This window comes from Oncorhynchus gorbuscha, linkage group LG02 (assembly GCF_021184085.1).
Source record: "Oncorhynchus gorbuscha isolate QuinsamMale2020 ecotype Even-year linkage group LG02, OgorEven_v1.0, whole genome shotgun sequence".
Taxonomy (NCBI): Eukaryota; Metazoa; Chordata; class Actinopteri; order Salmoniformes; family Salmonidae; genus Oncorhynchus; species Oncorhynchus gorbuscha.
In genome coordinates, this window is record NC_060174.1 from 109129011 (window position 1) to 109142524 (window position 13514).

At 47.7% G+C, this 13514-nt stretch overlaps 1 pseudogene; it reads right to left on the reverse strand.

Moving 5' to 3' along the window:
- Positions 1-2145: 2145 nt before the first annotated feature.
- The window catches only part of LOC123995238, a 19772-nt pseudogene continuing 8403 nt past the window's right edge, over positions 2146-13514 (reverse strand).

The following is a 13514-nucleotide window of genomic DNA, read 5'->3' on the forward strand; positions in this document are numbered from 1 at the left end:
AGGGCTCTACAGGGCTCCAATAGGGCTCTACAGGACTCCCATAGGGCTCTACAGGACTCCCATAGGGCTCTACAGGACTCCCATAGGGCTCTACAGGGCTCCCATAGGGCTCTACAGGACTCTCATAGGGCTCTACAGGGCTCCCATAGGGCTCAAATAGGGCTCTACAGGACTCCCATCGGGCTCTACAGGACTCCCATAGGGCTCCCATAGGGCTCTACAGGACTCCCATAGGGCTCTACAGGACTCCAATAGGGCTCTACAGGGCTCCCATAGGGCTCTACAGGACTCCCATAGGGCTCTACAGGACTCCCATAGGGCTCCAATAGGGCTCTACAGGACTCCCATAGGGCTCCAATAGGGCTCTACAGGGCTCCTATTGGGCTCTACAGGGCTCCAATAGGGCTCTACAGGACTCCCATAGGACTCCAATAGGGCTCCACAGGGCTCCCATAGGGCTCTGCAGGACTCCCATAGGGCTCCCATAGGGCTCTACAGGACTCCCATAGGACTCCCATAGGGCTCCAGGGCTCCCAGGGCTCTGCAGGACTCCCATAGGGCTCCCATAGAGCTCTACAGGACTCCAATAGGGCTCTACAGGACTCCCATAGGGCTCTACAGGGCTCCAATAGGGCTCTACAGGACTCCCATAGGACTCTACAGGACTCCAATAGGGCACTACAGGGCTCCAATAGGGCTCTACAGGACTCCAATAGGGCTCTACAGGACTCCCATAGGGCTCTACAGGGCTCCCATAGAGCTCTACAGGGCTCCAATAGAGATCTACAGGACTCCAATAGGTCTCTACAGGACTCCAATAGGTCTCTACAGGACTCCCATAGGGCTCTGATCAACAGTAGTGCCCTGTAAAGGTAACAGGGTACCATTGGGGACACATTCCTTGTCTGTGAGTGCAGTTACAGGTTTAGTTAATCGGCTACGTGTGGTTGAATGCTGCCTTGTAGCTCACAGTAAAAGAAAGGCTGTCTGAAGGACCATTAAAACCATGGTTACGACACGAGTAGCTACAACCATACAATGTGTGTGTGAAGCGTTGTTCCTGCAGCACTGACAGAAAGCTACGGTAGTGCAACCTACCATGAACTGAAACATAATGTTGTTTAATTCAGAACTGATGGTTGTTTCCAGTAAGGCTATTTCCAATAGCATCAACGGAGATAAGCACAGAGACACATGGAGATGGGGTTGTGTGTGAGGAGACAGAGATGGGGTTGTGTGTGAGGAGACGGGGTTGTGTGTGAGGAGACGGGGTTGTGTGTGAGGAGACGGGGTTGTGTGTGAGGAGACGGGGTTGTGTGTGAGGAGACGGGGTTGTGTGTGAGGAGACGGGGTTGAGTGTGAGGAGACGGGGTTGTGTGTGAGGAGACGGGGTTGTGTGTGACGAGACGGGGTTGTGTGTGTGTGTTAGGACACAGAGGAGATGGGGCTGTGTGTGTGTGTGTGTTAGGACACAGAGGAGATGGGGCTGTGTGTGTTAGGACACAGAGGAGATGGGGTTGTGTGTGTGTGTGTGTGTGTGTTAGGACACAGAGGAGATGGGGTTGTGTGTGTGTGTTAGGACACAGAGGAGATGGGGCTGTGTGTGTGTGTTAGGACACAGAGGAGATGGGGCTGTGTGTGTGTGTTAGGACACAGAGGAGATGGGGCTGTGTGTGTGTGTTAGGACACAGAGGAGATGGGGCTGTGTGTGTGTGTTAGGACACAGAGGAGATGGGGTTGTGTGTGTGTGTGTGTGTGTGTGTGTGTGTGTGTGTGTGTGTGTGTGTGTGTGTGTGTGTGTGTGTGTGTGTGTGTGTGTGTGTGTGTGTGTGTGTGTGTGTGTGTGTGTGTGTGTGTGTGTGTGTGTGTGTGTGTGTGTGTGTGTGTGTGTGTGTGTGTTAGGACACAGAGGAGATTGGGTTGTGTGTGTTAGGACACAGAGGAGATGGGGTTGTGTGTGTGTGTGTTAGGACACAGAGGAGATGGGGTTGTGTGTGTGTGTTAGGACACAGAGGAAATGGGGTTGTGTGTGTGTGTTAGGACACAGAGGAGATGGGATTGTGTGTGTGTGTTAGGACACAGAGGAGACGGGGTTGTGTGTGTGTGTGTTAGGACACAGAGGAGATGGGGTTGTGTGTGTGTGTGTTAGGACACAGAGGAGATGGGGTTGTGGGGAGAGCCCATCTGTGTGAGGACCTTGTCCAGCCATTGCAGAGGGCCGTGCAGGTGCACCTCTATCCAGCAGGGGGTGCTGGTGACGTCCTGGCGGTGGTACTCTGCACCCCAGCCCTGCACAGTGGAAGTAAATACAATTATCAGTTGGGTCACATTCATTAGTGCACACTGTAGCAAAACAGCGCAAAAGGGTTTAGCAACATAAAGGGAAAATGGGTGTTTCTTGTAGGATAAGTTCAGTTCACCATGTTTCAGTTAGGTTTCTTCTGTTTCAGTCCATTATCTTCGGTCTGACTAGTGAATTTCACATTGTGTTCTGTTTGGTGACTAGTGAATTTCACATTGTGTTCTGTTTGGTGACTAGTGAATTTAACATTGTGTTCTGTTTGGTGACTGCTGCCTACCACCACTCAGTCAGACTGCTGCTGCCTACCACCGCTGTCAGACTGCTGCTGCCTACCACCACTCTGTCAGACTGCTCTATCAAATCATAGACTTAAATATAATATAATAAACACAGAAATACGAGCCTATGGTCATTAAAATGGTCAAATCCGTAAACTATCAATTCGAAAGCTAAATGTTTCTTCTTTTAGTGAACATGAAATTTGAAATCGGCCCTAATTATTCGGCCATGCCGACTAATCGGTCGACCTCTTTTGTAATGGATGTGAAATGGCTAGCTAGTTAGCGGTGGTGCTGATGTAACGGATGTGAAATGGCTAGCTAGTTAGCGGTGGTGCTGATGTAACGGATGTGAAATGGCTAGCTAGTTAGCGGTGGTGCTGATGTAACGGATGTGAAATGGCTAGCTTAGTTAGCGGTGGTGCCCGCTAATAGCGTTTCAATCTGGTTACGTCACTCGCTCTGAGACCTTGAAGTCATGGTTCCCCTTTGCTCTGCAAGGGCCGTGGCTTTTGTGGAGCGATGGGTAACGATGCTTCGTGGGTGACTGTTATTGATGTGTGCAGAGGGTCCCTGGTTCGCGCCCGGGTCGGGGCGAGGGGACAGACTAAAGTTATACTGTTATCTGGGTTTGTGTATCCGTCACTAGATACGTCCGTGACCAATACGTGTGTAGCGTGTTCCGGAACCCTGTGTCATCACTCCAGGCTGGAGCCAAAAACACGGTGTTGAGTTACCGTGGAACAGCGGAACGTCATTCAGCAACACATTCTAATTCATGTAGAATCAGGTCGCAGTTGCAAATGAGAACTTGTTCTCAACTAGCCTACCTGGTGAAATAAATAAAAAATATATTAAAAAAATGTCTTAAAGTTATTTTTACAAACACCACTTTACTGCTGAAATCAAGTCAAATCATAAACCATAAATGTTTAGCAAATATTTAAAGCAGTTGAATGCACCCTGGGCTGTAAAGATCTGTGTTCTACACTAGTAAAGATCTGTGTTGTACTCTAGTAAAGACCTGTGTTGTACACTAGTAAATAGCTATGTTGTACACTAGTAAATATCTGTGTTGTACACTAGTAAAGACCTGTGTTGTACACTAGTAAAGACCTGTGTTGTACACTAGTAAAGATCTGTGTTGTACACTAGTAAAGATCTGTGTTGTATACGTTATCTCTCTCTGAATGACCTTCTTGATCCAAATCAGTCAGGTTTCAAGACTAGTCATTCAACTGAGACTGCTCTCCTCTATATCACGGAGGCGCTCCGCACTGCTAAAGCTAACTCTCTCTCCTCTGCTCTCATCCTTCTAGATCTATCGGCTGCCTTCGATACTGTGAACCATCAGATCCTCCTCTCCACCCTCTCCGAGTTGGGCATCTCCGGCGCGGCACACGCTTGGATTGCGTCCTACCTGACAGGTCGCTCCTACCAGGTGGCGTGGCGAGAATCTGTCTCCTCACCACTCGCTCTCACCACTGGTGTCCCCCAGGGCTCTGTGCTAGGCCCTCTCCTATTCTCGCTATACACCAAGTCACTTGGCTCTGTCATAACCTCACATGGTCTCTCCTATCATTGCTATGCAGACGACACACAACTAATCTTCTCCTTTCCCCCTTCTGATGACCAGGTGGCGAATCGCATCTCTGCATGTCTGGCAGACATATCAGTGTGGATGACGGATCACCACCTCAAGCTGAACCTCGGCAAGACGGAGCTGCTCTTCCTCCCGGGGAAGGACTGCCCGTTCCATGATCTCGCCATCACGGTTGACAACTCCATTGTGTCCTCCTCCCAGAGCGCTAAGAACCTTGGTGTGATCCTGGACAACACCCTGTCGTTCTCAACCAACATCAAGGCGGTGGCCCGTTCCTGTAGGTTCATGCTCTACAACATCCGCAGAGTACGACCCTGCCTCACACAGGAAGCGGCGCAGGTCCTAATCCAGGCACTTGTCATCTCCCGTCTGGATTACTGCAACTCGCTGTTGGCTGGGCTCCCTGCCTGTGCCATTAAACCCCTTCAACTCATCCAGAACGCCGCAGCCCGTCTGGTGTTCAACCTTTCCAAGTTCTCTCACGTCACCCCACTCCTCCGTTCTCTCCACTGGCTTCCAGTTGAAGCTCGCATCCGCTACAAGACCATGGTGCTTGCCTACGGAGCTGTGAGGGGAACGGCACCTCAGTACCTCCAGGCTCTGATCAGGCCCTACACCCAAACAAGGGCACTGCGTTCATCCACCTCTGGCCTGCTCGCCTCCCTACCACTGAGGAAGTACAGCTCCCGCTCAGCCCAGTCAAAGCTGTTCGCTGCTCTGGCCCCCCAATGGTGGAACAAACTCCCTCACGACGCCAGGACAGCGGAGTCAATCACCACCTTCCGGAGACACCTGAAACCCCACCACTTTAAGGAATACCTAGGATAGTATAAGTATTCCCCCCCCCCCTTTAAGATTTAGATGCACTATTGTAAAGTGACTGTTCCACTGGATCTCATAAGGTGAATGCACCAATTTGTAAGTCGCTCTGGATAAGAGCGTCTGCTAAATGACTTAAATGTAACGTAAATGTAAATGTAATACTAGTAAAGATCATTGTTTCACCAGACATCTCAGTAACTCTTTTCTGTGGACAAAACATCTGTTCAAATGTGATGAATCGTTTCAGAGCCGTATTCACTGCCCCTGTCGAGGTCACGTGACAGAACGACAATAATAACCACGACAGGTATTGACCCATTACCCCCTGACCTTTAACCCCTGACCACGACAGGTATTACCTCGACAAAGCTCATTGGGATGGTGCACATCTTGGTGAGTTCGTAGACCACCTCGAACCCTCAATCCCGCCATCTAACCTGTTACCCCCTGACCCATCACCCCCTGACCTTTAACCCCTGACCCCGATAGTTACCTTGACGAAGCTCATGCGTATAGTACACATCTTGGTGAGTTCGTAGACCACCTCGAAGCCGTGGTTGACGGACTGAGAGAGGAGCTCGGCGAACAGCTGGTTGTTGAAGATCTTCAGACTACAGCCGCTGGGGATCTTACACACGGTGGTGGCATGGAAACCATGCTGATAGTTACAGTTACGACTCTGGACGAAGATACTGCTGTCACTCAGACACTCGGCGTACACCTCACCACCCACGTAGTAGAGATGGACACCTGGAGGGGGAGGGAGGGAGAGAGAGAGACAGAGAGCGAGAGAGAGAGAGAGAGAGAGAGAGAGAGAGAGAGAGAGAGAGAGAGAGAGAGAGAGAGAGAGAGAGAGAGAGAGAGAGAGAGAGAGAGAGGAGTTAGGAGTCTGGACGAAGATATTGCTGTCACTCAAACACTCGGCATACACCTCAACATTTCAAGACATCAGTCAGGAAGTTAAGGCTTGGTCGCAAATGGGTCTTCCAAATGGACAATGACCCCAAGCATACTTTCAAAGTTGTGGTAAAATGGCTTAAGGACAACAAAGTCAAGGTATTGGAGTGGCCATCACAAAGCCCTGACCTCAACCTATGGAAAATTTGTGGGCAGAACTGAAAAAGCATGTGAGCAAGGATGCCTTCAAACCTGACTCAGTTACCCCAGCTCTGTCAGGAGGAATGGGCCAAAATTCACCCAACTTATTGTGGGATGCTTGTGGAAGGCTACCCGAAACATTTGACCCAAGTTAAACAATCTAAAGGCAATGCTACCAAATACTAATTGATTGTATGTAAACTTCTGACCCACTGGGAATGTGATGAAAGAAATAAAAGCTGAAATAAATCATTCTCTCTACTATTATTCTGACATTTCACATTCTTAAAATAAAGTGATGATCCTAACTGACCCTAAGACAGGGAGTTTTTACTAGGACTAAATGTCAGGAATTGTGAAAAACTGAGTTTACATGTATTTGGCTAAGGTGTATGTAAACGTCCGACTTCAACTGTATGTTCGTGTGTGTTTGTGTGTGTGTGTAAGAAGCGTGTGTGTGTGTGTGTGTGTGTGTGTGTGTGTGTGTGTGTGTGTGTGTGTGTGTGTGTGTGTGTGTGTGTGTGTGTGTGTGTGTGTGTGTGTGTGTGTGTGTGTGTGAGAAGAGCGAGGGGAGGGGGGGCAACAGTGGCGTGTGGGGGCCCAAAACACACATTTTAACGGGAATCCATGGCAACGCCATGAAAAAACAACACAGGTACACTCTTAGAAAGAAAAGGTTCTAGGTAGAACCATACGGGGTCGGTCAGTAGAACCATACGGGGTCGGTCAGTAGAACCATACCGGGGTCGGTCAGTAGAACCATACGGGGTCGATCAGTAGAACCATACGGGGTCGATCAGTAGAACCATACGGGGTCGATCAGTAGAACCATACGGGGTCGATCAGTAGAACCATACCGGGGTCGATCAGTAGAACCATACAGGTTCGGTCAGTAGAACCATATGGGGTCGATCAGTAGAACCATACCGGGGTCGGTCAGTAGAACCATACGGGGTCGATCAGTAGAACCATCCGGGGTCGATCAGTAGAACCATACAGGTTCGGTCAGTAGAACCATATGGGGTCGATCAGTAGAACCATACCGGGGTCGGTCAGTAGAACCATACGGGGTCGATCAGTAGAACCATACGGGGTCGATCAGTAGAACCATACGGGGTCGATCAGTAGAACCATACGGGGTCGATCAGTAGAACCATACCGGGGTCGATCAGTAGAACCATACCGGGGTCGGTCAGTAGAACCATACGGGGTCAATCAGTAGAACCATACAGGGTTGGTCAGTAGAACCATACAGGGTTGGTCAGTAGAACCATACCGGGGTCGGTCAGTAGAACCATACAGGGTTGGTTAGTAGAACCATACAGGGTCGATCAGTAGAACCATACAGGGTCGGTCAGTAGAACCATACGGGGTCGATCAGTAGAACCATACGGGGTCAGTCAGTAGAACCATACGGGGTCGATCAGTAGAACCATACAGGGTCGGTCAGTAGAACCATACGGGGTCGATCAGTAGAACCATACAGGGTCGGTTAGTAGAACCATACGGGGTCGATCAGTAGAACCATACGGGGTCGATCAGTAGAACCATATGGGGTCAGTCAGTAGAACCATACGGGGTCGGTCAGTAGAACCGTACAGGGTCCATCAGTAGAGCCATACAGGGTTCTTCGGTTTGTCCCCATATGGGAACCATTTTTGGTGCAGAGAGTTCTACCTGGAACCCTGTATAAATGGTTCTACCTGGAACCCCGTATAAACGGTTCTACCTGGAACCCTGTATAAACGGTTCTACCTGGAACCCTGTATAAACGGTTCTACCTGGAACCCTGTATAAACGGTTCTACCTGGAACCCTGTATAAATGGTTCTCCCTGGAACCCTGTATAAACGGTTCTACCTGGAACCCTGTATAAACAGTTCTACCTGGAACCCTTTTATTGTCTAAAAGTTCCAGCCAGGGAAATTGACTTTACTATTGACCAGGGAAATGGCCCCCTATTCCCTATACAGTACACTACTATTGACCAGGGAAATGGCCCCCTATTCCCTATACAGTACACTATTATTGACCAGGGAAATGGCCCCCTATTCCCTATTCCCTGACCAGGGAAATACAGTACACTACTATTGACCAGGGAAATGGCCCCCTATTCCCTATACAGTACACTACTATTGACCAGGGAATTGGCCCCCTATTCTCTATATAGTACACTACTATTGACCAGGGAAATGGCCCCCTATTCCCTATACAGTACACTAATATTGACCAGGGAAATGGCCCCCTATTCCCTATACAGTACACTATTATTGACCAGGGAAATGGCCCCCTATTCCCTATACAGTACACTACTATTGACCAGGGAAATGGCCCCCTATTCCCTATACAGTACACTATTATTGACCAGGGAAATGGCCCCCTATTCCCTATACAGTACACTACTATTGACCAGGGAAATGGCCCCCTATTCCCTATACAGTACACTACTATTGACCAGGGAAATGGCCCCCTATTCCCTATACAGTACACTACTATTGACCAGGGAAATGGCCCCCTATTCCCTATACAGTACACTACTATTGACCAGGGAAATGGCCCCCTATTCTCTATATAGTACTATTGACCAGGGAAATGCCCCCTATTCTCTATATAGTACTATTGACCAGGGAAATGGCCCCTATTCTCTATATAGTACTATTGACCAGGGAAATGGCCCCCTATTCTCTATATAGTACTATTGACCAGGGCCCAGTGTGGGAAGCACAGCAGAAGTCTAGTCATTTCCTTTCTGAAGATGACAACGGCAATTGTTTAAGTGCAATGACTGATGGCTAGTTGTTTACACTGAGGAAACCAACACATATTTCACATTAAGTTCATTAATGAACAATTAATTAATTAATGTGTGTGTGTGTGTGTTCTCACCTTTTCCTATGTGCCTGCGTGTGTGTTCGATGGTTGAGTTGCGGTTGACGTTAGACAGCAGGCCGAGACAGAAGCGGTTGTTGTTGTTGGAGGGGTCGGTGAAGCCGTCTACCAGGACGCTATGGGACGAGGCGTGGAACGTCTCTCTCACACGGTTATTCAGCTCGTAGTACGCCACTGAACACCAGTACTCTGGCTCCTCATAACACACAGGCCGCAGGTCTACACAGAGAGGACGGAGAGGGTTAGAGTGTGTGTGTGTGTGTTGTGTGTGTGTGTGTGTGTGTGTGTGTGTGTGTGTGTGTGTGTGTGTGTGTGTGTGTGTGTGTGTGTGTGTGTGTGTGTGTGTGTGTGTGTGTGTGTGTGTGTGTGTGTGTGTTACACTCTGTGTGTGTGTGTGTGTGTTACCTCTGTGTGGAGCTGAGAAGGTGAGCTTGTGTGTGTTAGAGGGGTCTCCGGGTTTGACGTCCCTGTTGGGGCCATCTCCATCATGTTATAGGGGGAGGGGGGTCTCTGCTGGGGGGAAGACAGGGGAAAAGCGGGGTTGAGGGAGGTTGAATGGGGAGGAGAGGGGAGAGGAGGGCGAAGGGGGAAGGGAGGGCGAAGGGGGAAGAGAGGGGAGGAGAGGGGAGAGGAGGGCGAAGGGGGAAGAGAGGGGAGGAGAAAGGGAGAGAGGAATTACAGCACATCCAAAAGATGCAAATGCATTAAAGTCATTAAAAAGACAATAACAGCTTTTTGATCCTTATTGAGGTGGTACAGTAGTAGGAGGAGTTATAGCTAGTAGTAGTAGGAGGAGTTATAGCTAGCAGTAGTAGGAGGAGTTCTAGCTAATAGTAGTAGGAGGAGTTATAGCTAGTAGTAGTAGGAGGAGTTATAGCTAGTAGTAGTAGGAGGAGTTATAGCTAGTAGTAGTAGGAGGAGTTATAGCTGAGCAGTAGTAGGAGGAGGAGTTATAGCTAGCAGTAGTAGTAGTAGGAGTTATAGCTAGCAGTAGTAGGAGGAGGAGTTATAGCTAGCAGCAGTAGTAGGAGGAGTTATAGCTAGCAGTAGTAGGAGGAGTTATAGCTAGTAGTAGTAGGAGGAGTTATAGCTAGTAGTAGTAGGAGGTGTTATAGCTAGCAGTAGTAGTAGGAGGAGTTATAGCTAGCAGTAGTAGTAGGAGGAGTTATAGCTAGCAGTAGTAGTAGGAGGAGGAGTTATAGCTAGCAGTAGTAGTAGGAGGAGGAGTTATAGCTAGCAGCAGTAGTAGGAGGAGTTATAGCTAGCAGTAGTAGGAGGAGATATAGCTAGCAGTAGGAGGAGGAGTTATAGCTAGCAGCAGTAGTAGGAGGAGTTATAGCTAGTAGTAGTAGGAGGAGTTATAGCTAGTAGTAGTAGGAGGAGTTATAGCTAGTAGTAGTAGGAGGTGTTATAGCTAGCAGTAGCAGGAGGAGGAGTTATAGCTAGCAGTAGTAGGAGGAGTTATAGCTAGCAGCAGTAGTAGGAGGAGTTATAGCTAGCAGTAGTAGGAGGAGGAGTTATAGCTAGCAGTAGTAGGAGGAGTTATAGCTAGCAGTAGTAGGAGGAGTTATAGCTAGCAGTAGTAGGAGGAGGAGTTATAGCTAGCAGTAGTAGGAGGAGTTATAGCTAGCAGTAGTAGGAGGAGGAGTTATAGCTAGCAGTAGTAGGAGGAGGAGTTATAGCTAGCAGTAGTAGGAGGAGGAGTTATAGCTAGCAGTAGTAGTAGGAGGAGTTATAGCTAGCAGTAGTTGGAGGAGGAGTTATAGCTAGCAGTAGTAGGAGGAGGAGTTATAGCTAGCAGTAGTAGTAGGAGGAGTTATAGCTAGCAGTAGTAGGAGGAGGAGTTATAGCTAGCAGTAGTAGGAGGAGGAGTTATAGCTAGCAGTAGTAGGAGGAGTTATAGCTAGCAGTAGTAGTAGGAGTTATAGCTAGCAGTAGTAGGAGGAGTTATAGCTAGCAGTAGTAGGAGGAGGAGTTATAGCTAGCAGCAGTAGGAGGAGTTATAGCTAGCAGTTGCAGGAGGAGTTATAGCTAGCAGTAGTAGGAGGAGTTATAGCTAGCAGTAGTAGTAGGAGGAGTTATAGCTAGCAGTAGTAGGAGGAGGAGTTATAGCTAGCAGTAGTAGGAGGAGGAGTTATAGCTAGCAGTAGTAGGAGGAGGAGTTATATCTAGCAGTAGTAGGAGGAGTTATAGCTAGCAGTAGTAGGAGGAGGAGTTATATCTAGCAGTAGTAGGAGGAGTTATAGCTAGCAGTAGTAGGAGGAGGAGTTATATCTAGCAGTAGTAGGAGGAGTTATAGCTAGCAGTAGTAGGAGGAGGAGTTATAGCTAGCAGTAGTAGGAGGAGGAGTTATATCTAGCAGTAGTAGGAGGAGTTATAGCTAGCAGTAGTAGGAGGAGGAGTTATAGCGAGCAGCAGTAGGAGGGAGTTATAGCGAGCAGCAGTAGTAGGAGGAGTTATAGCGAGCAGTAGTAGTAGGAGGAGTTATAGCTAGCAGCAGTAGGAGGAGGAGTTATAGCTAGCAGCAGTAGGAGGAGTTATAGCTATCAGTAGTAGGAGGAGTTATAGCTAGAAGCAGTAGGAGGAGGAGTTGCAGCTAGCAACAGCAGTAGTAGGAGGAGTTATAGCTAGCAGTAGTAGGAGGAGGAGTTATAGCTGAGCAGTAGTAGGAGGAGGAGTTATAGCTAGCAGTAGTAGGAGGAGGAGTTATAGCTAGCAGTAGTAGGAGGAGTTATAGCTAGAAGTAGTAGGAGGAGTTATAGCTAGCAGTAGTAGGAGGAGGAGTTATAGCAAGCAGTTGCAGGAGGAGTTATAGCTAGCAGTAGTAGGAGTTATAGCTAGCTAGTAGTAGTAGGAGGAGGAGTTATAGCAAGTAGTTGCAGGAGGAGTTATAGCTAGCAGTAGTAGGAGGAGGAGTTTAAGCTAGCAGCAGTAGGAGGAGGAGTTATAGCTAGCAGCAGTAGGAGGAGGAGTTATAGCTAGCAGTAGTAGGAGGAGGAGTTATAGCTAGCAGTAGTAGGAGGAGTTATAGCTAGCAGTAGTAGGAGGTGTTATAGCTAGTAGTAGTAGGAGGTGTTATAGCTAGCAGTAGTAGGAGTTATAGCTAGCAGTAGTAGTAGGAGGAGTTATAGCTAGCAGTAGTAGGAGTTATAGCTAGCAGTAGTAGGAGGAGGAGTTATAGCTAGCAGTAGTAGTAGGAGGAGTTATAGCTAGCAGTAGTAGGAGGAGGAGTTATAGCTAGCAGTAGTGTAGGAGGAGTTATAGCTCTCAGCAGTAGGAGGAGTTATAGCTAGCAGCAGTAGTAGGAGGAGTTATAGCTAGCAGTAGTAGGAGTTATAGCTAGCAGTAGTAGTAGGAGGAGTTATAGCTCTCAGCAGTAGTGGGAGGAGTTATAGCTAGCAGCAGTAGTAGGAGGAGTTATAGCTAGCAGCAGTAGTAGGAGGAGTTATAGCTAGCAGCAGTAGTAGGAGGAGTTATAGCTAGCAGCAGAAGTAGGAGGAGTTATAGCTAGCAGCAGAAGGAGGAGGAGTTATAGCTAGCAGCAGAAGTAGGAGGAGTTATAGCTAGCAGCAGAAGGAGGAGGAGTTATAGCTAGCAGCAGTAATGTCATATAGTAATCATGTGGTAGGGGCTGGTTATAGTAGTAGTAGTAATGTAGTAGTAGGAGGTGTTATAGCTAGCAGCAGAAGTAGGAGGAGTTATAGCTAGCAGCAGAAGTAGGAGGAGTTATAGCTAGCAGCAGAAGTAGGAGGAGTTATAGCTAGCAGCAGTAATGTCATATAGTAATCATGTGGTAGGGGCTGGTTATAGTAGTAGTAGTAATGTAGTAGTAGTTCTGTAGTAGGAAGTATAATGTGCATATATACATGTATGTATGTATGTATTGTTGGGGAATAATCAGAATTAGTTGGTAACATAGGTAAGATGTTTTATATTCATCATATGTTTGTAAATTACTTCTCATCAGAATGTGTTTGTATAATACTGTGGCGAGGTTTGCAGTATCTGTTCTCTGTCAAGACTAAGTTGTTTGGGCCGGAGAGAGAGGAGAGGTCAAGCGTGTATCTCTTGGCTCCACAATGTCTGTGTGCCAGTCAGTGTGTCTCTGTGATCTTGTCAAGATAGGATGGATTTGATATATGCCTGTTGATATGGAGGATTGGTTTATGGTTCTGGGGTTTGAGTAAGGAGACAAAGCTGAATGATTTATTATGTCTATGCTGTCTGACTATGTGTGTTCTTTGCTATTAAAGGATCTCAGTTGTATTGTAAGGGGCTCTCAGAGAATTCATTGATAGACACTGAATTGATCTGAGAGTCACAGGGTTGTGATAGAGCTCATATAATTAAAGATGGACTTTGTGACTTGTGTGTGGTTTGCTCTCATTATTTGGTAAACACAGGAAATTTCCACGACAGTATGTATGTGTGTGTGTGTGCGTGCGTGCGTATGTGTATGTATGTATGTATGTATGTATGTATGTATGTATGTATGTATGTATGTATGTATGTATGTATGTATG